We start from the raw sequence: 22,741 nt of genomic DNA, 5'->3' as shown, positions 1-22,741 counted from the left end.
CAGGACAATGCACTCAAATGGCAATAAGCATAGTGTGTGAACACGTAGTTTGCTTGAGAGCTGCCTGTCAGCCTGATGGTGTGTGAAGTCAGTGAGCCAAATGGAGTTGTTCTCCCACAAGCACCACTCGGCTGATGCTTCTTCAATATGCAATTCAGCAACATGCAGTGTTGCTTGATGGAATTAGCTCTTACAGCAACATCTGCGTCTAGAGCCTTTGTATTTAGGGCTAGCTGAAAAGGGCTTTGGCGCTCAAGTGGTTTCTGAATGTGGAGTTGGTGGCATGTGAAACCCGCCTGTGGAGCCTTCGTTTGTGTGGGATGCTCACCAAGCTGCCCTTCAGGACAATGCACTCAAACGGCATTAAGCATAGTGTGTGTTTACGTAGTTTGCTTGAGAGCTGCCTGTCAGCCTGATGGTGTGTGAAGTCAGTGAGCCAAATGGAGTTGTTCTCCTACAAGAACCACTCGGCTGATGCTTCTTCAATATGCAATTCAGCAACATGCAGTGTTGCTTGATGGAATTAGCTCTTACAGCAACATCTGCGTCTAGAGCCTTTGTATTTAGGGCTAGCTGAAAAGGGCTTTGGCGCTGAAGTGGTTTCTGAATGTGGAGTTGGTGGCATGTGAAACCCGCCTGTGGAGCCTTCGTTTGTGTGGGATGCTCACCAAGCTGCCCTTCAGGACAATGCACTCAAACAGCATTAAGCATAGTGTGTGAACACGTAGTTTGCTTGAGAGCTGCCTGTCAGCCTGATGGTGTGTGAAGTCAGTGAGCCAAATGGAGTTGTTCTCCCACAAGAACCACTCGGCTGATGCTTCTTCAATATGCAATTCAGCAACATGCAGTGTTGCTTGATGGAATTAGCTCTTACAGCAACATCTGCGTCTAGAGCCTTTGTATTTAGGGCTAGCTGAAAACGGCTTTGGCGCTGAAGTGGTTTCTGAATGTGGAGTTGGTGGCATGTGAAACTCGCCTGTGGAGCCTTCGTTTGTGTGGGATGCTCACCAAGCTGCCCTTCAGGACAATGCACTCAAACGGCATTAAGCATAGTGTGTGAACACGTAGTTTGCTTGAGAGCTGCCTGTCAGCCTGATGGTGTGTGAAGTCAGTGAGCCAAATGGAGTTGTTCTCCTACAAGAACCACTCGGCTGATGCTTCTTCAATATGCAATTCAGCAACATGCAGTGTTGCTTGATGGAATTAGCTCTTACAGCAACATCTGCGTCTAGAGCCTTTGTATTTAGGGCTAGCTGAAAAGGGCTTTGGCGCTGAAGTGGTTTCTGAATGTGGAGTGGGTGGCATGTGAAACCCGCCTGTGGAGCCTTCGTTTGTGTGGGATGCTCACCAACCTGCCCTTCAGGACAATGCACTCAAACGGCATTAAGCATAGTGTGTGAACACGTAGTTTGCTTGAGAGCTGCCTGTCAGCCTGATGGTGTGTGAAGTCAGTGAGCCAAATGGAGTTGTTCTCCCACAAGAACCACTCGGCTGATGCTTCTTCAATATGCAATTCAGCAACATGCAGTGTTGCTTGATGGAATTAGCTCTTACAGCAACATCTGCGTCTAGAGCCTTTGTATTTAGGGCTAGCTGAAAAGGGCTTTGGCTCTGAAGTGGTTTCTGAATGTGGAGTTGGTGGCATGTGAAACCCGCCTGTGGAGCCTTCGTTTGTGTGGGATGCTCACCAACCTGCCCTTCAGGACAATGCACTCAAACGGCATTAAGCATAGTGTGTGAACACGTAGTTTGCTTGAGAGCTGCCTGTCAGCCTGATGGTGTGTGAAGTCAGTGAGCCAAATGGAGTGGTTCTCCCACAAGAACCACTCGGCTGATGCTTCTTCAATATGCAATTCAGCAACATGCAGTGTTGCTTGATGGAATTAGCTCTTACAACAACATCTGCGTCTAGAGCCTTTGTATTTAGGGCTAGCTGAAAAGGGCTTTGGCGCTGAAGTGGTTTCTGAATGTGGAGTTGGTGGCATGTGAAACCCGCCTGCGGGGCCTTCGTTTGTGTGGGATGCTCACCAAGCTGCCCTTCAGGACAATGCACTCAAATGGCAATAAGCATAGTGTGTGAACACGTAGTTTCCTTGGGAGCTGCCTGTCAGCCTGATGGTGTGTGAAGTCAGTGAGCCAAATGGAGTTGTTCTCCCACAAGAACCACTTGGCTGATGCTTCTTCAATATGCAATTCAGCAACATGCAGTGTTGCTTGATGGAATTAGCTCTTACAGCAACATCTGAGTCTAGAGCCTTTGTATTCAGGGCTAGCTGAAAACGGCTTTGGCGCTGAAGTGATTTGTGAATGTGGAGTTGGTGGCATGTGAAACCCGCCTGTGGAGCCTTCGTTTGTGTGGGATGCTCACCAAGCTGCCCTTCAGGACAATGCACTCAAATGGCATTAAGCATAGTGTGTGAACACGTAGTTTGCTTGAGAGCTGCCTGTCAGCCTGATGGTGTGTGAAGTCAGTGAGCCAAATGGAGTTGTTCTCCCACAAGAACCACTCGGCTGATGCTTCTTCAATTGCAATTCAGCAACATGCAGTGTTGCTTGATGGAATGAGCTCTTACAGCAACATCTGCGTCTAGAGCCTTTGTATTTAGGGCTAGCTGAAAAGGGCTTTGGCGCTCAAGTGGTTTCTGAATGTGGAGTTGGTGGCATGTGAAACCTGCCTGTGGAGCCTTCGTTTGTGTGGGATGCTCACCAACCAGCCCTTCAGGACAATGCACTCAAACGGCATTAAGCATAGTGTGTGAACACGTGGTTTGCTTGAGAGCTGCCTGTCAGCCTGATGGTGTGTGAAGTCAGTGAGCCAAATGGAGTTGTTCTCCCACAAGCACCACTCGGCTGATGCTTCTTCAATATGCAATTCAGCAACAGCAGCGTTGCTTGATGGAATTAGCTCTTACAGCAACATCTGCGTCTAGAGCCTTTGTATTTAGGGCTAGCTGAAAAGGGCTTTGGCGCTCAAGTGGTTTCTGAATGTGGAGTTGGTGGCATGTGAAACCCGCCTGTGGAGCCTTCGTTTGTGTGGGATGCTCACCAACCTGCCCTTCAGGACAATGCACTCAAACAGCATTAAGCATAGTGTGTGAACACGTAGTTTGCTTGAGAGCTGCCTGTCAGCCTGATGGTGTGTGAAGTCAGTGAGCCAAATGGAGTTGTTCTCCCACAAGAACCACTCGGCTGATGCTTCTTCAATATGCAATTCAGCAACATGCAGTGTTGCTTGATGGAATTAGCTCTTACAGCAACATCTGCGTCTAGAGCCTTTGTATTTAGGGCTAGCTGAAAAGGGCTTTGGCGCTCAAGTGGTTTCTGAATGTGGAGTTGGTGGCATGTGAAACCCACCTGTGGAGCCTTCGTTTGTGTGGGATGCTCACCAAGCTGCCCTTCAGGACAATGCACTCAAACGGCATTAAGCATAGTGTGTGAACACGTAGTTTGCTTGAGAGCTGCCTGTCAGCCTGATGGTGTGTGAAGTCAGTGAGCCAAATGGAGTTGTTCTCCTACAAGAACCACTCGGCTGATGCTTCTTCAATATGCAATTCAGCAACATGCAGTGTTGCTTGATGGAATTAGCTCTTACAGCAACATCTGCGTCTAGAGCCTTTGTATTTAGGGCTAGCTGAAAAGGGCTTTGGCGCTGAAGTGGTTTCTGAATGTGGAGTTGGTGGCATGTGAAACCCGCCTGTGGAGCCTTCGTTTGTGTGGGATGCTCACCAAGCTGCCCTTCAGGACAATGCACTCAAACGGCATTAAGCATAGTGTGTGTTTACGTAGTTTGCTTGAGAGCTGCCTGTCAGCCTGATGGTGTGTGAAGTCAGTGAGCCAAATGGAGTTGTTCTCCTACAAGAACCACTCGGCTGATGCTTCTTCAATATGCAATTCAGCAACATGCAGTGTTGCTTGATGGAATTAGCTCTTACAGCAACATCTGCGTCTAGAGCCTTTGTATTTAGGGCTAGCTGAAAAGGGCTTTGGCGCTGAAGTGGTTTCTGAATGTGGAGTTGGTGGCATGTGAAACCCGCCTGTGGAGCCTTCGTTTGTGTGGGATGCTCACCAAGCTGCCCTTCAGGACAATGCACTCAAACAGCATTAAGCATAGTGTGTGAACACGTAGTTTGCTTGAGAGCTGCCTGTCAGCCTGATGGTGTGTGAAGTCAGTGAGCCAAATGGAGTTGTTCTCCCACAAGAACCACTCGGCTGATGCTTCTTCAATATGCAATTCAGCAACATGCAGTGTTGCTTGATGGAATTAGCTCTTACAGCAACATCTGCATCTAGAGCCTTTGTATTTAGGGCTAGCTGAAAACGGCTTTGGCGCTGAAGTGGTTTCTGAATGTGGAGTTGGTGGCATGTGAAACTCGCCTGTGGAGCCTTCGTTTGTGTGGGATGCTCACCAAGCTGCCCTTCAGGACAATGCACTCAAACGGCATTAAGCATAGTGTGTGAACACGTAGTTTGCTTGAGAGCTGCCTGTCAGCCTGATGGTGTGTGAAGTCAGTGAGCCAAATGGAGTTGTTCTCCTACAAGAACCACTCGGCTGATGCTTCTTCAATATGCAATTCAGCAACATGCAGTGTTGCTTGATGGAATTAGCTCTTACAGCAACATCTGCGTCTAGAGCCTTTGTATTTAGGGCTAGCTGAAAAGGGCTTTGGCGCTGAAGTGGTTTCTGAATGTGGAGTGGGTGGCATGTGAAACCCGCCTGTGGAGCCTTCGTTTGTGTGGGATGCTCACCAACCTGCCCTTCAGGACAATGCACTCAAACGGCATTAAGCATAGTGTGTGAACACGTAGTTTGCTTGAGAGCTGCCTGTCAGCCTGATGGTGTGTGAAGTCAGTGAGCCAAATGGAGTTGTTCTCCCACAAGAACCACTCAGCTGATGCTTCTTCAATATGCAATTCAGCAACATGCAGTGTTGCTTGATGGAATTAGCTCTTACAGCAACATCTGCGTCTAGATCCTTTGTATTTAGGGCTAGCTGAAAAGGGCTTTGGCTCTGAAGTGGTTTCTGAATGTGGAGTTGGTGGCATGTGAAACCCGCCTGTGGAGCCTTCGTTTGTGTGGGATGCTCACCAACCTGCCCTTCAGGACAATGCACTCAAACGGCATTAAGCATAGTGTGTGAACACGTAGTTTGCTTGAGAGCTGCCTGTCAGCCTGATGGTGTGTGAAGTCAGTGAGCCAAATGGAGTGGTTCTCCCACAAGAACCACTCGGCTGATGCTTCTTCAATATGCAATTCAGCAACATGCAGTGTTGCTTGATGGAATTAGCTCTTACAACAACATCTGCGTCTAGAGCCTTTGTATTTAGGGCTAGCTGAAAAGGGCTTTGGCGCTGAAGTGGTTTCTGAATGTGGAGTTGGTGGCATGTGAAACCCGCCTGCGGGGCCTTCGTTTGTGTGGGATGCTCACCAAGCTGCCCTTCAGGACAATGCACTCAAATGGCAATAAGCATAGTGTGTGAACACGTAGTTTCCTTGGGAGCTGCCTGTCAGCCTGATGGTGTGTGAAGTCAGTGAGCCAAATGGAGTTGTTCTCCCACAAGAACCACTTGGCTGATGCTTCTTCAATATGCAATTCAGCAACATGCAGTGTTGCTTGATGGAATTAGCTCTTACAGCAACATCTGAGTCTAGAGCCTTTGTATTCAGGGCTAGCTGAAAACGGCTTTGGCGCTGAAGTGATTTGTGAATGTGGAGTTGGTGGCATGTGAAACCCGCCTGTGGAGCCTTCGTTTGTGTGGGATGCTCACCAAGCTGCCCTTCAGGACAATGCACTCAAATGGCATTAAGCATAGTGTGTGAACACGTAGTTTGCTTGAGAGCTGCCTGTCAGCCTGATGGTGTGTGAAGTCAGTGAGCCAAATGGAGTTGTTCTCCCACAAGAACCACTCGGCTGATGCTTCTTCAATATGCAATTCAGCAACATGCAGTGTTGCTTGATGGAATGAGCTCTTACAGCAACATCTGCGTCTAGAGCCTTTGTATTTAGGGCTAGCTGAAAAGGGCTTTGGCGCTGAAGTGGTTTCTGAATGTGGAGTTGGTGGCATGTGAAACCCGCCTGTGGAGCCTTCGTTTGTGTGGGATGCTCACCAAGCTGCCCTTCAGGACAATGCACTCAAACGGCATTAAGCATAGTGTGTGAACACGTAGTTTGCTTGAGAGCTGCCTGTCAGCCTGATGGTGTGTGAAGTCAGTGAGCCAAATGGAGTTGTTCTCCCACAAGAACCACTCGGCTGATGCTTCTTCAATATGCAATTCAGCAACATGCAGTGTTGCTTGATGGAATTAGCTCTTACAAAAACATCTGCGTCTAGAGCCTTTGTATTTAGGGCTAGCTGAAAAGGGCTTTGGCGCTGAAGTGGTTTCTGAATGTGGAGTTGGTGGCATGTGAAACCCGCCTGTGGAGCCTTCGTTTGTGTGGGATGCTCACCAAGCTGCGCTTCAGGACAATGCACTCAAACGGCATTAAGCATAGTGTGTGAACACGTAGTTTGCTTGAGAGCTGCCTGTCAGCCTGATGGTGTGTGAAGTCAGTGAGCCAAATGGAGTTGTTCTCCCACAAGAACCACTCGGCTGATGCTTCTTCAATATGCAATTCAGCAACATGCAGTGTTGCTTGATGGAATTAGCTCTTACAGCAACATCTGCATCTAGAGCCTTTGTTTTCAGGGCTAGCTGAAAAGGGCTTTGGCGCTCAAGTGGTTTCTGAATGTGGAGTTGGTGGCATGTGAAACCCGCCTGTGGAGCCTTCGTTTTTGTGGGATGCTCACCAACCTGCCCTTCAGGACAATGCACTCAAACGGCATTAAGCATAGTGTGTGAACACATAGTTTGCTTGAGAGCTGCCTGTCAGCCTGATGGTGTGTGAAGTCAGTGAGCCAAATGGAGTTGTTCTCCCACAAGAACCACTCGACTGATGCTTCTTCAATATGCAATTCAGCAACATGCAGTGTTGCTTGATGGAATTAGCTCTTACAGCAACATCTGCGTCTAGAGCCTTTGTATTTAGGGCTAGCTGAAAAGGGCTTTGGCGCTGAAGTGGTTTCTGAATGTGGAGTTGGTGGCATGTGAAACCCGCCTGTGGAGCCTTCGTTTGTGTGGGATGCTCACCAAGCTGCCCTTCAGGACAATGCACTCAAATGGCATTAAGCATAGTGTGTGAACACGTAGTTTGCTTGAGAGCTGCCTGTCAGCCTGATGGTGTGTGAAGTCAGTGAGCCAAATGGAGTTGTTCTCCCACAAGAACCACTCGGCTGATGCTTCTTCAATATGCAATTCAGCAACATGCAGTGTTGCTTGATGGAATGAGCTCTTACAGCAACATCTGCGTCTAGAGCCTTTGTATTTAGGGCTAGCTGAAAAGGGCTTTGGCGCTGAAGTGGTTTCTGAATGTGGAGTTGGTGGCATGTGAAACCCGCCTGTGGAGCCTTCGTTTGTGTGGGATGCTCACCAACCTGCGCTTCAGGACAATGCACTCAAACGGCATTAAGCATAGTGTGTGAACACGTAGTTTGCTTGAGAGCTGCCTGTCAGCCTGATGGTGTGTGAAGTCAGTGAGCCAAATGGGGTTGTTCTCCCACAAGAACCACTCGGCTGATGCTTCTTCAATATGCAATTCAGCAACATGCAGTGTTGCTTGATGGAATTAGCTCTTACAGCAACATCTGCGTCTAGAGCCTTTGTATTTAGGGCTAGCTGAAAAGGGCTTTGGCGCTGAAGTGGTTTCTGAATGTGGAGTTGGTGGCATGTGAAACCCGCCTGTGGAGCCTTCGTTTGTGTGGGATGCTCACCAAGCTGCCCTTCAGGACAATGCACTCAAACGGCATTAAGCATAGTGTGTGAACACGTAGTTTGCTTGAGAGCTGCCTGTCAGCCTGATGGTGTGTGAAGTCAGTGAGCCAAATGGAGTTGTTCTCCCACAAGAACCACTCGGCTGATGCTTCTTCAATATGCAATTCAGCAACATGCAGTGTTGCTTGATGGAATTAGCTCTTACAGCAACATCTGCGTCTAGAGGCTTTGTATTTAGGGCTAGCTGAAAAGGGCTTTGGCGCTGAAGTGGTTTCTGAATGTGGAGTTGGTGGCATGTGAAACCCGCCTGTGGAGCCTTCGTTTGTGTGGGATGCTCAGCAACCTGCGCTTCAGGACAATGCACTCAAACGGCATTAAGCATAGTGTGTGAACACGTAGTTTGCTTGAGAGCTGCCTGTCAGCCTGATGGTGTGTGAAGTCAGTGAGCCAAATGGGGTTGTTCTCCCACAAGAACCACTCGGCTGATGCTTCTTCAATATGCAATTCAGCAACATGCAGTGTTGCTTGATGGAATTAGCTCTTACAGCAACATCTGCATCTAGAGCCTTTGTATTTAGGGCTAGCTGAAAAGGGCTTTGGCGCTGAAGTGGTTTCTGAATGTGGAGTTGGTGGCATGTGAAACCCGCCTGTGGAGCCTTCGTTTTTGTGGGATGCTCACCAACCTGCCCTTCAGGACAATGCACTCAAACGGCATTAAGCATAGTGTGTGAACACATAGTTTGCTTGAGAGCTGCCTGTCAGCCTGATGGTGTGTGAAGTCCGTGAGTCAAATGGAGTTGTTCTCCCACAAGAACCACTCGACTGATGCTTCTTCAATATGCAATTCAGCAACATGCAGTGTTTCTTGATGGAATTAGCTCTTACAACAACATCTGCGTCTAGAGCCTTTGTATTTAGGGCTAGCTGAAAAGGGCTTTGGCGCTGAAGTGGTTTCTGAATGTGGAGTTGGTGGCATGTGAAACCCGCCTGTGGAGCCTTCGTTTGTGTGGGATGCTCAGCAACCTGCGCTTCAGGACAATGCACTCAAACGGCATTAAGCATAGTGTGTGAACACGTAGTTTGCTTGAGAGCTGCCTGTCAGCCTGATGGTGTGTGAAGTCAGTGAGCCAAATGGGGTTGTTCTCCCACAAGAACCACTCGGCTGATGCTTCTTCAATATGCAATTCAGCAACATGCAGTGTTGCTTGATGGAATTAGCTCTTACAGCAACATCTGCATCTAGAGCCTTTGTATTTAGGGCTAGCTGAAAAGGGCTTTGGCGCTGAAGTGGTTTCTGAATGTGGAGTTGGTGGCATGTGAAACCCGCCTGTGGAGCCTTCGTTTTTGTGGGATGCTCACCAACCTGCCCTTCAGGACAATGCACTCAAACGGCATTAAGCATAGTGTGTGAACACATAGTTTGCTTGAGAGCTGCCTGTCAGCCTGATGGTGTGTGAAGTCCGTGAGTCAAATGGAGTTGTTCTCCCACAAGAACCACTCGACTGATGCTTCTTCAATATGCAATTCAGCAACATGCAGTGTTTCTTGATGGAATTAGCTCTTACAACAACATCTGCGTCTAGAGCCTTTGTATTTAGGGCTAGCTGAAAAGGGCTTTGGCGCTGAAGTGGTTTCTGAATGTGGAGTTGGTGGCATGTGAAACCCGCCTGTGGAGCCTTCGTTTGTGTGGGATGCTCAGCAACCTGCGCTTCAGGACAATGCACTCAAACGGCATTAAGCATAGTGTGTGAACACGTAGTTTGCTTGAGAGCTGCCTGTCAGCCTGATGGTGTGTGAAGTCAGTGAGCCAAATGGGGTTGTTCTCCCACAAGAACCACTCGGCTGATGCTTCTTCAATATGCAATTCAGCAACATGCAGTGTTGCTTGATGGAATTAGCTCTTACAGCAACATCTGCATCTAGAGCCTTTGTATTTAGGGCTAGCTGAAAAGGGCTTTGGCGCTGAAGTGGTTTCTGAATGTGGAGTTGGTGGCATGTGAAACCCGCCTGTGGAGCCTTCGTTTTTGTGGGATGCTCAGCAACCTGCCCTTCAGGACAATGCACTCAAACGGCATTAAGCATAGTGTGTGAACACATAGTTTGCTTGAGAGCTGCCTGTCAGCCTGATGGTGTGTGAAGTCAGTGAGCCAAATGGAGTTGTTCTCCCACAAGAACCACTCGACTGATGCTTCTTCAATATGCAATTCAGCAACATGCAGTGTTGCTTGATGGAATTAGCTCTTACAGCAACATCTGCGTCTAGAGCCTTTGTATTTAGGGCTAGCTGAAAAGGGCTTTGGCGCTGAAGTGGTTTCTGAATGTGGAGTTGGTGGCATGTGAAACCCGCCTGTGGAGCCTTCGTTTGTGTGGGATGCTCACCAAGCTGCCCTTCAGGACAATGCACTCAAATGGCATTAAGCATAGTGTGTGAACACGTAGTTTGCTTGAGAGCTGCCTGTCAGCCTGATGGTGTGTGAAGTCAGTGAGCCAAATGGAGTTGTTCTCCCACAAGAACCACTTGGCTGATGCTTCTTCAATATGCAATTCAGCAACATGCAGTGTTGCTTGATGGAATTAGCTCTTACAGCAACATCTGCATCTAGAACCTTTGTATTTAGGGCTAGCTGAAAACGGCTTTTGCGCTGAAGTGGTTTCTGAATGTGGAGTTGGTGGCATGTGAAAGCCGCCTGTGGAGCCTTCGTTTGTGTGGGATGCTCACCAAGCTGCCCTTCAGGACAATGCACTCAAACGGCATTAAGCATAGTGTGTGAATACATAGTTTGCTTGAGAGCTGCCTGTCAGCCTGATGGTGTGTGAAGTCAGTGAGTCAAATGGAGTTGTTCTCCCACAAGAACCACTCGACTGATGCTTCTTCAATATGCAATTCAGCAACATGCAGTGTTTCTTGATGGAATTAGCTCTTACAACAACATCTGCGTCTAGAGCCTTTGTATTTAGGGCTAGCTGATAAGGGCTTTGGCGCTGAAGTGGTTTCTGAATGTGGAGTTGGTGGCATGTGAAACCCGCCTGTGGAGCCTTCGTTTGTGTGGGATGCTCAGCAACCTGCCCTTCAGGACAATGCACTCAAACGGCATTAAGCATAGTGTGTGAACACGTAGTTGGCTTGAGAGCTGCCTGTCAGCCTGATGGTGTGTGAAGTCAGTGAGCCAAATGGAGTTGTTCTCCCACAAGAACCACTCGGCTGATGCTTCTTCAATATGCAATTCAGCAACATGCAGTGTTGCTTGATGGAATTAGCTCTTACAACAACATCTGCGTCTAGAGCCTTTGTATTTAGGGCTAGCTGAAAAGGGCTTTGGCGCTGAAGTGGTTTCTGAATGTGGAGTTGGTGGCATGTGAAACCCGCCTGTGGAGCCTTCGTTTGTGTGGGATGCTCACCAAGCTGCCCTTCAGGACAATGCACTCAAATGGCAATAAGCATAGTGTGTGAACACGCAGTTTCCTTGAGAGCTGCCTGTCAGCCTGATGGTGTGTGAATTGAGTGAGCCAAATGGAGTTGTTCTCCCACAAGAACCACTTGGCTGATGCTTCTTCAATATGCAATTCAGCAACATGCAGTGTTGCTTGATGGAATTAGCTCTTACAGCAACATCTGAGTCTAGAGCCTTTGTATTCAGGGCTAGCTGAAAAGGGCTTTGGCGCTGAAGTGGTTTCTGAATGTGGAGTTGGTGGCATGTGAAACTCGCCTGTGGAGCCTTCGTTTGTGTGGGATGCTCACCAAGCTGCCCTTCAGGACAATGCACTCAAACGGCATTAAGCATAGTGTGTGAACACGTAGTTTGCTTGAGAGCTGCCTGTCAGCCTGATGGTGTGTGAAGTCAGTGAGCCAAATGGAGTTGTTCTCCTACAAGAACCACTCGGCTGATGCTTCTTCAATATGCAATTCAGCAACATGCAGTGTTGCTTGATGGAATTAGCTCTTACAGCAACATCTGCGTCTAGAGCCTTTGTATTTAGGGCTAGCTGAAAAGGGCTTTGGCGCTGAAGTGGTTTCTGAATGTGGAGTGAGTGGCATGTGAAACCCGCCTGTGGAGCCTTCGTTTGTGTGGGATGCTCACCAAGCTGCCCTTCAGGACAATGCACTCAAACGGCATTAAGCATAGTGTGTGAACACGTAGTTTGCTTGAGAGCTGCCTGTCAGCCTGATGGTGTGTGAAGTCAGTGAGCCAAATGGAGTTGTTCTCCCACAAGAACCACTCGGCTGATGCTTCTTCAATATGCAATTCAGCAACATGCAGTGTTGCTTGATGGAATTAGCTCTTACAGCAACATCTGCGTCTAGAGCCTTTGTATTTAGGGCTAGCTGAAAAGGGCTTTGGCTCTGAAGTGGTTTCTGAATGTGGAGTTGGTGGCATGTGAAACCCGCCTGTGGAGCCTTCGTTTGTGTGGGATGCTCACCAACCTGCCCTTCAGGACAATGCACTCAAACGGCATTAAGCATAGTGTGTGAACACGTAGTTTGCTTGAGAGCTGCCTGTCAGCCTGATGGTGTGTGAAGTCAGTGAGCCAAATGGAGTTGTTCTCCCACAAGAACCACTCGGCTGATGCTTCTTCTATATGCAATTCAGCAACATGCAGTGTTGCTTGATGGAATTAGCTCTTACAACAACATCTGCGTCTAGAGCCTTTGTATTTAGGGCTAGCTGAAAAGGGCTTTGGCGCTGAAGTGGTTTCTGAATGTGGAGTTGGTGGCATGTGAAACCCGCCTGCGGGGCCTTCGTTTGTGTGGGATGCTCACCAAGCTGCCCTTCAGGACAATGCACTCAAATGGCAATAAGCATAGTGTGTGAACACGTAGTTTCCTTGGGAGCTGCCTGTCAGCCTGATGGTGTGTGAAGTCAGTGAGCCAAATGGAGTTGTTCTCCCACAAGAACCACTTGGCTGATGCTTCTTCAATATGCAATTCAGCAACATGCAGTGTTGCTTGATGGAATTAGCTCTTACAGCAACATCTGAGTCTAGAGCCTTTGTATTCAGGGCTAGCTGAAAAGGGCTTTGGCGCTGAAGTGATTTGTGAATGTGGAGTTGGTGGCATGTGAAACCCGCCTGTGGAGCCTTCGTTTGTGTGGGATGCTCACCAAGCTGCCCTTCAGGACAATGCACTCAAATGGCATTAAGCATAGTGTGTGAACACGTAGTTTGCTTGAGAGCTGCCTGTCAGCCTGATGGTGTGTGAAGTCAGTGAGCCAAATGGAGTTGTTCTCCCACAAGAACCACTCGGCTGATGCTTCTTCAATATGCAATTCAGCAACATGCAGTGTTGCTTGATGGAATGAGCTCTTACAGCAACATCTGCGTCTAGAGCCTTTGTATTTAGGGCTAGCTGAAAAGGGCTTTGGCGCTGAAGTGGTTTCTGAATGTGGAGTTGGTGGCATGTGAAACCCGCCTGTGGAGCCTTCGTTTGTGTGGGATGCTCACCAAGCTGCCCTTCAGGACAATGCACTCAAACGGCATTAAGCATAGTGTGTGAACACGTAGTTTGCTTGAGAGCTGCCTGTCAGCCTGATGGTGTGTGAAGTCAGTGAGCCAAATGGGGTTGTTTTCCCACAAGAACCACTCGGCTGATGCTTCTTCAATATGCAATTCAGCAACATGCAGTGTTGCTTGATGGAATTAGCTCTTACAGCAACATCTGCGTCTAGAGCCTTTGTATTTAGGGCTAGCTGAAAAGGGCTTTGGCTCTGAAGTGGTTTCTGAATGTGGAGTTGGTGGCATGTGAAACCCGCCTGTGGAGCCTTCGTTTGTGTGGGATGCTCACCAACCTGCCCTTCAGGACAATGCACTCAAACGGCATTAAGCATAGTGTGTGAACACGTAGTTTGCTTGAGAGCTGCCTGTCAGCCTGATGGTGTGTGAAGTCAGTGAGCCAAATGGAGTTGTTCTCCCACAAGAACCACTCGGCTGATGCTTCTTCAATATGCAATTCAGCAACATGCAGTGTTGCTTGATGGAATTAGCTCTTACAGCAACATCTGCGTCTAGAGCCTTTGTATTTAGGGCTAGCTGAAAAGGGCTTTGGCGCTGAAGTGGTTTCTGAATGTGGAGTTGGTGGCATGTGAAACCCGCCTGCGGGGCCTTCGTTTGTGTGGGATGCTCACCAAGCTGCCCTTCAGGACAATGCACTCAAATGGCAATAAGCATAGTGTGTGAACACGTAGTTTGCTTGAGAGCTGCCTGTCAGCCTGATGGTGTGTGAAGTCAGTGAGCCAAATGGGGTTGTTTTCCCACAAGAACCACTCGGCTGATGCTTCTTCAATATGCAATTCAGCAACATGCAGTGTTGCTTGATGGAATTAGCTCTTACAGCAACATCTGCGTCTAGAGCCTTTGTATTTAGGGCTAGCTGAAAAGGGCTTTGGCGCTGAAGTGGTTTCTGAATGTGGAGTTGGTGGCATGTGAAACCCGCCTGTGGAGCCTTCGTTTGTGTGGGATGCTCACCAAGCTGCCCTTCAGGACAATGCACTCAAACGGCATTAAGCATAGTGTGTGAACACGTAGTTTGCTTGAGAGCTGCCTGTCAGCCTGATGGTGTGTGAAGTCAGTGAGCCAAATGGAGTTGTTCTCCCACAAGAACCACTCGGCTGATGCTTCTTCAATATGCAATTCAGCAACATGCAGTGTTGCTTGATGGAATTAGCTCTTACAAAAACATCTGCGTCTAGAGCCTTTGTATTTAGGGCTAGCTGAAAAGGGCTTTGGCGCTGAAGTGGTTTCTGAATGTGGAGTTGGTGGCATGTGAAACCCGCCTGTGGAGCCTTCGTTTTTGTGGGATGCTCACCAACCTGCCCTTCAGGACAATGCACTCAAACGGCATTAAGCATAGTGTGTGAACACATAGTTTGCTTGAGAGCTGCCTGTCAGCCTGATGGTGTGTGAAGTCAGTGAGCCAAATGGAGTTGTTCTCCCACAAGAACCACTCGACTGATGCTTCTTCAATATGCAATTCAGCAACATGCAGTGTTGCTTGATGGAATTAGCTCTTACAGCAACATCTGCGTCTAGAGCCTTTGTATTTAGGGCTAGCTGAAAAGGGCTTTGGCGCTGAAGTGGTTTCTGAATGTGGAGTTGGTGGCATGTGAAACCCGCCTGTGGAGCCTTCGTTTGTGTGGGATGCTCAGCAACCTGCCCTTCAGGACAATGCACTCAAACGGCATTAAGCATAGTGTGTGAACACGTAGTTGGCTTGAGAGCTGCCTGTCAGCCTGATGGTGTGTGAAGTCAGTGAGCCAAATGGAGTTGTTCTCCCACAAGAACCACTCGGCTGATGCTTCTTCAATATGCAATTCAGCAACATGCAGTGTTGCTTGATGGAATTAGCTCTTACAGCAACATCTGCGTCTAGAGCCTTTGTATTTAGGGCTAGCTGAAAAGGGCTTTGGCGCTCAAGTGGTTTCTGAATGTGGAGTTGGTGGCATGTGAAACCCGCCTGTGGAGCCTTCGTTTGTGTGGGATGCTTACCAACCTGCCCTTCAGGACAATGCACTCAAATGGCAATAAGCATAGTGTGTGAACACGTAGTTTGTGGAGAGCTGCCTGTCAGCCTGATGGTGTGTGAAGTCAGTGAGCCAAATGGAGTTGTTCTCCCACAAGAACCACTCGGCTGATTCTTCCTCAATATGCAATTCAGCAACATGCAGTGTTGCTTGATGGAATTAGCTCTTACAGCAACATCTGCGTCTAGAGCCTTTGTATTTAGGGCTAGCTGATAAGGGCTTTGGCGCTGAAGTGGTTTCTGAATGTGGAGTTGGTGGCATGTGAAACCCGCCTGTGGAGCCTTCGTTTGTGTGGGATGCTCACCAAGCTGCCCTTCAGGACAATGCACTCAAACGGCATTAAGCATAGTGTGTGAACACGTAGTTTGCTTGAGAGCTGCCTGTCAGCCTGATGGTGTGTGAAGTCAGTGAGCCAAATGGAGTTGTTCTCCCACAAGAACCACTTGGCTGATGCTTCTTCAATATGCAATTCAGCAACATGCAGTGTTGCTTGATGGAATTAGCTCTTACAGCAACATCTGCATCTAGAACCTTTGTATTTAGGGCTAGCTGAAAACGGCTTTTGCGCTGAAGTGGTTTCTGAATGTGGAGTTGGTGGCATGTGAAAGCCGCCTGTGGAGCCTTCGTTTGTGTGGGATGCTCACCAAGCTGCCCTTCAGGACAATGCACTCAAAGGCATTAAGCATGGTGTGTGAACACATAGTTTGCTTGAGAGCTGCCTGTCAGCCTGATGGTGTGAAGTCAGTGAGCCAAATGGAGTTGTTCTCCCACAAGAACCACTCGACTGATGCTTCTTCAATATGCAATTCAGCAACATGCAGTGTTGCTTGATGGAATTAGCTCTTACAACAACATCTGCGTCTAGAGCCTTTGTATTTAGGGCTAGCTGATAAAGGCTTTGGCGCTCAAGTGGTTTCTGAATGTGGAGTTGGTGGCATGTGAAACCCGCCTGTGGAGCCTTCGTTTGTGTGGGATGCTCAGCAACCTGCCCTTCAGGACAATGCACTCAAACGGCATTAAGCATAGAGTGTGAACACGTAGTTTGCTTGAGAGCTGCCTGTCAGCCTGATGGTGTGTGAAGTCAGTGAGCCAAATGGAGTTGTTCTCCCACAAGAACCACTCGAATGATTCTTCCTCAATATGCAATTCAGCAACATGCAGTGTTGCTTGATGGAATTAGCTCTTACAGCAACATCTGCGTCTAGAGCCTTTGTATTTAGGGCTAGCTGAAAAGGGCTTTGGCGCTGAAGTGGTTTCTGAATGTGGAGTTGGTGGCATGTGAAACCCGCCTGTGGAGCCTTCGTTTGTGTGGGATGCTCACCATGCTTCCCTTCAGGACAATGCACTCAAATGGCAATAAGCATAGTGTGTGAACTCGTAGTTTGCTTGAGAGCTGCCTGTCAGCCTGATGGTGTGTGAAGTCAGTGAGCCAAATGGAGTTGTTCTCCCACAAGAACCACTCGACTGATGCTTCTTCAATATGCAATTCAGCAACATGCAGTGTTGCTTGATGGAATTAGCTCTTACAGCAACATCTGCGTCTAGAGCCTTTGTATTTAGGGCTAGCTGAAAAGGGCTTTGGCGCTGAAGTGGTTTCTGAATGTGGAGTTGGTGGCATGTGAAACCCGCCTGTGGAGCCTTCGTTTGTGTGGGATGCTCAGCAACCTGCCCTTCAGGACAATGCACTCAAACGGCATTAAGCATAGTGTGTGAACACGTAGTTTGCTTGAGAGCTGCCTGTCAGCCTGATGGTGTGTGAAGTCAGTGAGCCAAATGGAGTTGTTCTCCCACAAGAACCACTCGGCTGATTCTTCTTCAATATGCAATTCAGCAACATGCAGTGTTGCTTGATGGAATTAGCTCTTACAGCAACATCTGCGTCTAGAGCCTTTGTATTTAGGGCTAGCTGAAAAGGGCTTTTCCGCTCAAGTGGTTTCTGAATGTGGAGTTGGTGGCATGTGAAACCCGCCTGTGGAGCCTTCGTTTGTGTGGGATGCTCACCAAGCTGCCCTTCAGGACAATGCACTCAAAGGCATTAAGCATACTGTGTGAACACGTAGTTTGCTTGAGAGCTGCCTGTCAGCCTGATGGTGTGTGAAGTCAGTGAGCCAAATGGAGTTGTTCTCCCACAAGAACTACTCGGCTGATGCTTCCTCAATATGCAATTCAGCAACATGCAGTGTTGCTTGATGGAATCAGCTCTTACAGCAACATCTGTGTCTAGAGCCTTTGTATTTAGGGCTAGCTGAAAAGGGCTTTGGCGCTCAAGTGGTTTGTGAATGTGGAGTTGGTGGCATGTGAAAGCCGCCTGTGGAGCCTTCGTTTGTGTGGGATGCTCACCAACGTGCCCTTCAGGACAATGCACTCAAACGGCATTAAGCATAGTGTGTGAACATGTAGATTGCTTGAGAGCTGCCTGTCAGCCTGATGGTGTGTGAAGTCAGTGAGCCAAATGGAGTTGTTCTCCCACAAGAACCACTCGACTGATGCTTCTTCAATATGCAATTCAGCAACATGCAGTGTTGCTTGATGGAATTAGCTCTTACAGCAACATCTGCGTCTAGAGCCTTTGTATTTAGGGCTAGCTGAAAACGGCTTTGGCGCTGAAGTGGTTTCTGAATGTGGAGTTGGTGGCATGTGAAACCCGCCTGTGGAACCTTCGTTTGTGTGTGATGCTCACCAAGCTGCCCTTCAGGACAATGCACTCAAACGGCATTAAGCATAGTGTGTGAACATGTAGTTTGCTTGAGAGCTGCCTGTCAGCCTGATGGTGTGTGAAGTCAGTGAGCCAAATGGAGTTGTTCTCCCAAAAGAACCACTCGGCTGATGCTTCTTCAATATGCAATTCAGCAACATGCAGTGTTGCTTGATGGAATTAGCTCTTACAGCAACATCTGCGTCTAGAGCCTTTGTATTTAGGGCTAGCTGAAAACGGCTTTTGCACTGAAGTGGTTTCTGAATGTGGAGTTGGTGGCATGTGAAACCCGCCTGTGGAGCCTTCGTTTGTGTGGGATGCTCACCAACCCGCCCTTCAGGACAATGCACTCAAACGGCATTAAGCATAGTGTGTGAACACGTAGTTTCTTGAGAGCTGCCTGTCAGCCTGATGGTGTGTGAAGTCAGTGAGCCAAATGGAGTTGTTCTCAAACAAGAACCACTCGACTGATGCTTCTTCAATATGCAATTCAGCAACATGCAGTGTTGCTTGATGGAATTAGCTCTTACAGCAACATCTGCGTCTAGAGCCTTTGTATTTAGGGCTAGCTGAAAAGGGCTTTGGTGCTGAAGTGGTTTCTGAATGTGGAGTTGGTGGCATGTGAAACCCGCCTGTGGAGCCTTCGTTTGTGTGGGATGCTCACCAACCTGCCCTTCAGGACAATGCACTCAAACGGCATTAAGCATAGTGTGTGAACACGTAGTTTGCTTGAGAGCTGCCTGTCAGCCTGATGGTGTGTGAAGTCAGTGAGCCAAATGGAGTTGTTCTCCCACAAGAACCACTCGACTGATGCTTCTTCAATATGCAATTCAGCAACATGCAGTGTTGCTTGATGGAATTAGCTCTTACAGCAACATCTGCGTCTAGAGCCTTTGTATTTAGGGCTAGCTGACAAGGGCTTCGGCGCTCAAGTGGTTTCTGAATGTGGAGTTGGTGGCATGTGAAACCCGCCTTTGGAGCCTTCGTTTGTGTGGGATGCTCACCAAGCTGCGCTTCAGGACAATGCACTCAAACGGCATTAAGCATAGTGTGTGAACACGTAGTTTGCTTGAGAGCTGCCTGTCAGCCTGATGGTGTGTGAAGTCAGTGAGCCAAATGGAGTTGTTCTCCCAGAAGAACCACTCGGCTGATGCTTCTTCAATATGCAATTCAGCAACATGCAGTGTTGCTTGATGGAATTAGCTCTTACAGCAACATCTGCGTCTAGAGCCTTTGTATTTAGGGCTAGCTGAAAACGGCTTTGGCGCTGAAGTGGTTTCTGAATGTGGAGTTGGTGGCATGTGAAACCCGCCTGTGGAGCCTTCGTTTGTGTGGGATGCTCACCAAGCTGCCCTTCAGGACAATGCACTCAAATGGCATTAAGCATAGTGTGTGAACACGTAGTTTGCTTGAGAGCTGCCTGTCAGCCTGATGGTGTGTGAAGTCAGTGAGCCAAATGGAGTTGTTCTCCCACAAGAACCGCTCGGCTGATTCTTCTTCAATATGCAATTCAGCAACATGCCGTGTTGCTTGATGCAATTAGCTCTTACAGCAACATCTGCGTCTAGAGCCTTTGTATTTAGGGCTAGCTGAATACTTCTTTGGCGCTGAAGTGGTTTCTGAATGTGGAGTTGGTGGCATGTGAAACCCGCCTGTGGAGCCTTCATTTGTGTGGGATGCTCACCAAGCTTCCCTTCAGGACAATGCACTCAAACGGCATTAAGCATAGTGTGTGAACACGTAGTTTGCTTGAGAGCTGCCTGTCAGCCTGATGGTGTGTGAAGTCAGTGAGCCAAATGGAGTTGTTCTCCCACAAGAACCACTCGACTGATGCTTCTTCAATATGCAATTCAGCAACATGCAGTGTTGCTTGATGGGATTACCTCTTACAGCAACATCTGCGTCTAGAGCCTTTGTATTTAGGGCTAGCTGAAAAGGGCTTTGGTGCTGAAGTGGTTTCTGAATGTGGAGTTGGTGGCATGTGAAACCCGCCTGTGGAGCCTTCGTTTGTGTGGGAGGCTCACCAACCTGCGCTTCAGGACAATGCACTCAAACGGCATTAAGCATAGTGTGTGAACACGTAGTTTGCTTGAGAGCTGCCTGTCAGCCTGATGGTGTGTGAAGTCAGTGAGCCAAATGGAGTTGTTCTCCCACAAGAACCACTCGGCTGATGCTTCTTCAATATGCAATTCAGCAACATGCAGTGTTGCTTGATGGAATTAGCTCTTACAACAACATCTGCGTCTAGAGCCTTTGTATTTAGGGCTAGCTGAAAAGGGCTTTGGCGCTCAAGTGGTTTCTGAATGTGGAGTTGGTGGCATGTGAAACCCGCCTGTGGAGCCTTCGTTTGTGTGTGATGCTCAGCAACCTGCCCTTCAGGACAATGCACTCAAACGGCATTAAGCATAGTGTGTGAACACGTAGTTTGCTTGAGAGCTGCCTGTCAGCCTGATGGTGTGTGAAGTCAGGGAGCCAAATGCAGTTGTTCTCCCACAAGAACCACTCGGCTGATGCTTCTTCAATATGCAATTCAGCAACATGCAGTGTTGCTTGATGGAATTAGCTCTTACAGCAACATCTGCGTCTAGAGCCTTTGTATATAGGGCTAGCTGAAAAGGGCTTTGGCGCTCAAGTGGTTTCTGAATGTGGAGTTGGTGGCATGTGAAAGCCGCCTGTGGAGCCTTCGTTTGTGTGGGATGCTCACCAAGCTTCCCTTCAGGACAATGCACTCAAACTACATTAAGCATAGTGTGTGAACACGTAGTTTGCTTGAGAGCTGCCTGTCAGCCTGATGGTGTGTGAAGTCAGTGAGCCAAATGGAGTTGTTCTCCCACAAGAACCACTCGAATGATGCTTCTTCAATATGCAATTCAGCAACATGCAGTGTTGCTTGATGGAATTAGCTCTTACAGCAACATCTGCGTCTAGAGCCTTTGTATTTAGGGCTAGCTGACAAGGGCTTTGGCGCTCAAGTGGTTTCTGAATGTGGAGAGGGTGGCATGTGAAACCCGCCTTTGGAGCCTTCGTTTGTGTGGGATGCTCACCAACCTGCCCTTCAGGACAATGCACTCAAACGGCATTAAGCATAGTGTGTGAACACGTAGTTTACTTGAGAGCTGCCTGTCAGCCTGATGGTGTGTGAAGTCAGTGAGCCAAATGGAGTTGTTCTCCCACAAGAACCACTCGGCTGATGCTTCTTCAATATGCAATTCAGCAACATGCAGTGTTGCTTGATGGAATTAGCTCTTACAGCAACATCTGCGTCTAGAGCCTTTGTATTTAGGGCTAGCTGAAAAGGGCTTTGGCGCTGAAGTGGTTTCTGAATGTGGAGTTGGTGGCATGTGAAACCCGCCTGTGGAGCCTTCGTTTGTGTGGGATGCTCAGCATCCTGCCCTTCAGGACAATGCACTCAAACGGCATTAAGCATAGTGTGTGAACACGTAGTTTGCTTGAGAGCTGCCTGTCAGCCTGATGGTGTGTGAAGTCAGTGAGCCAAATGGAGTTGTTCTCCCACAAGAACCACTCGGCTGATGCTTCTTCAGTATGCAATTCAGCAACATGCAGTGTTGCTTGATGGAATTAGCTCTTACAGCAACATCTGCGTCTAGAGCCTTTGTATTTAGGGCTAGCTGAAAAGGGCTTTGGCGCTGAAGTGGTTTCTGAATGTGGGGAGGGTGGCATGTGAAACCCGCCTGTGGAGCCTTCGTTTGTGTGGGATGCTCAGCAACCTGCGCTTCAGGACAATGCACTCAAACGGCATTAAGCATAGTGTGTGAACACGTAGTTTGCTTGAGAGCTGCCTGTCAGCCTGATGGTGTGTGAAGTCCGTGAGCCAAATGGAGTTGTTCTCCCACAAGAACCACTCGGCTGATGCTTCTTCAATATGCAATTCAGCAACATGCAGTGTTGCTTGATGGAATTAGCTCTAATAGCAACATCTGCGTCTAGAGCCTTTGTATTTAGGGCTAGCTGAAAACGGCTTTGGTGCTGAAGTGGTTTCTGAATGTGGAGTTGGTGGCATGTGAAACCCGCCTGTGGAGCCTTCGTTTGTGTGGGATGCTCACCAACCTGCCCTTCAGGACAATGCACTCAAACGGCATTAAGCATAGTGTGTGAACACGTAGTTTGCTTGAGAGCTGCCTGTCAGCCTGATGGTGTGTGAAGTCAGTGAGCCAAATGGAGTTGTTCTCCCACAAGAACCACTCGGCTGATGCTTCTTCAATATGCAATTCAGCAACATGCAGTGTTGCTTGATGGAATTAGCTCTTACAACAACATCTGCGTCTAGAGCCTTTGTATTTAGGGCTAGCTGATAAGGGCTTTGGCGCTCAAGTGGTTTCTGAATGTGGAGTTGGTGGCATGTGAAACCCGCCTGTGGAGCCTTCGTTTGTGTGGGATGCTCACCAAGCTGCCCTTCAGGACAATGCACTCAAACGGCATTAAGCATAGTGTGTGAACACGTAGTTTGCTTGAGAGCTGCCTGTCAGCCTGATGGTGTGTGAAGTCAGTGAGCCAAATGGAGTTGTTCTCCCACAAGATCCATTCGGCTGTGGCTTCCTCAATATGCAATTCAGCAACATGCAGTGTTGCTTGATGGAATTAGCTCTTACAACAAGATCTGCGTCTAGTGCCTTTGTATTTAGGGCTAGCTGAAAAGGGCTTTGGCGCTGAAGTGGTTTCTGAATGTGGAGTTGGTGGCATGTGAAACCCGCCTGTGGAGCCTTC

The sequence above is a fragment of the Ochotona princeps genome, chromosome 16 (assembly GCF_030435755.1).
Source record: "Ochotona princeps isolate mOchPri1 chromosome 16, mOchPri1.hap1, whole genome shotgun sequence".
NCBI lineage: Eukaryota > Metazoa > Chordata > Mammalia > Lagomorpha > Ochotonidae > Ochotona > Ochotona princeps.
This window is presented reverse-complemented; position numbering follows the sequence as displayed.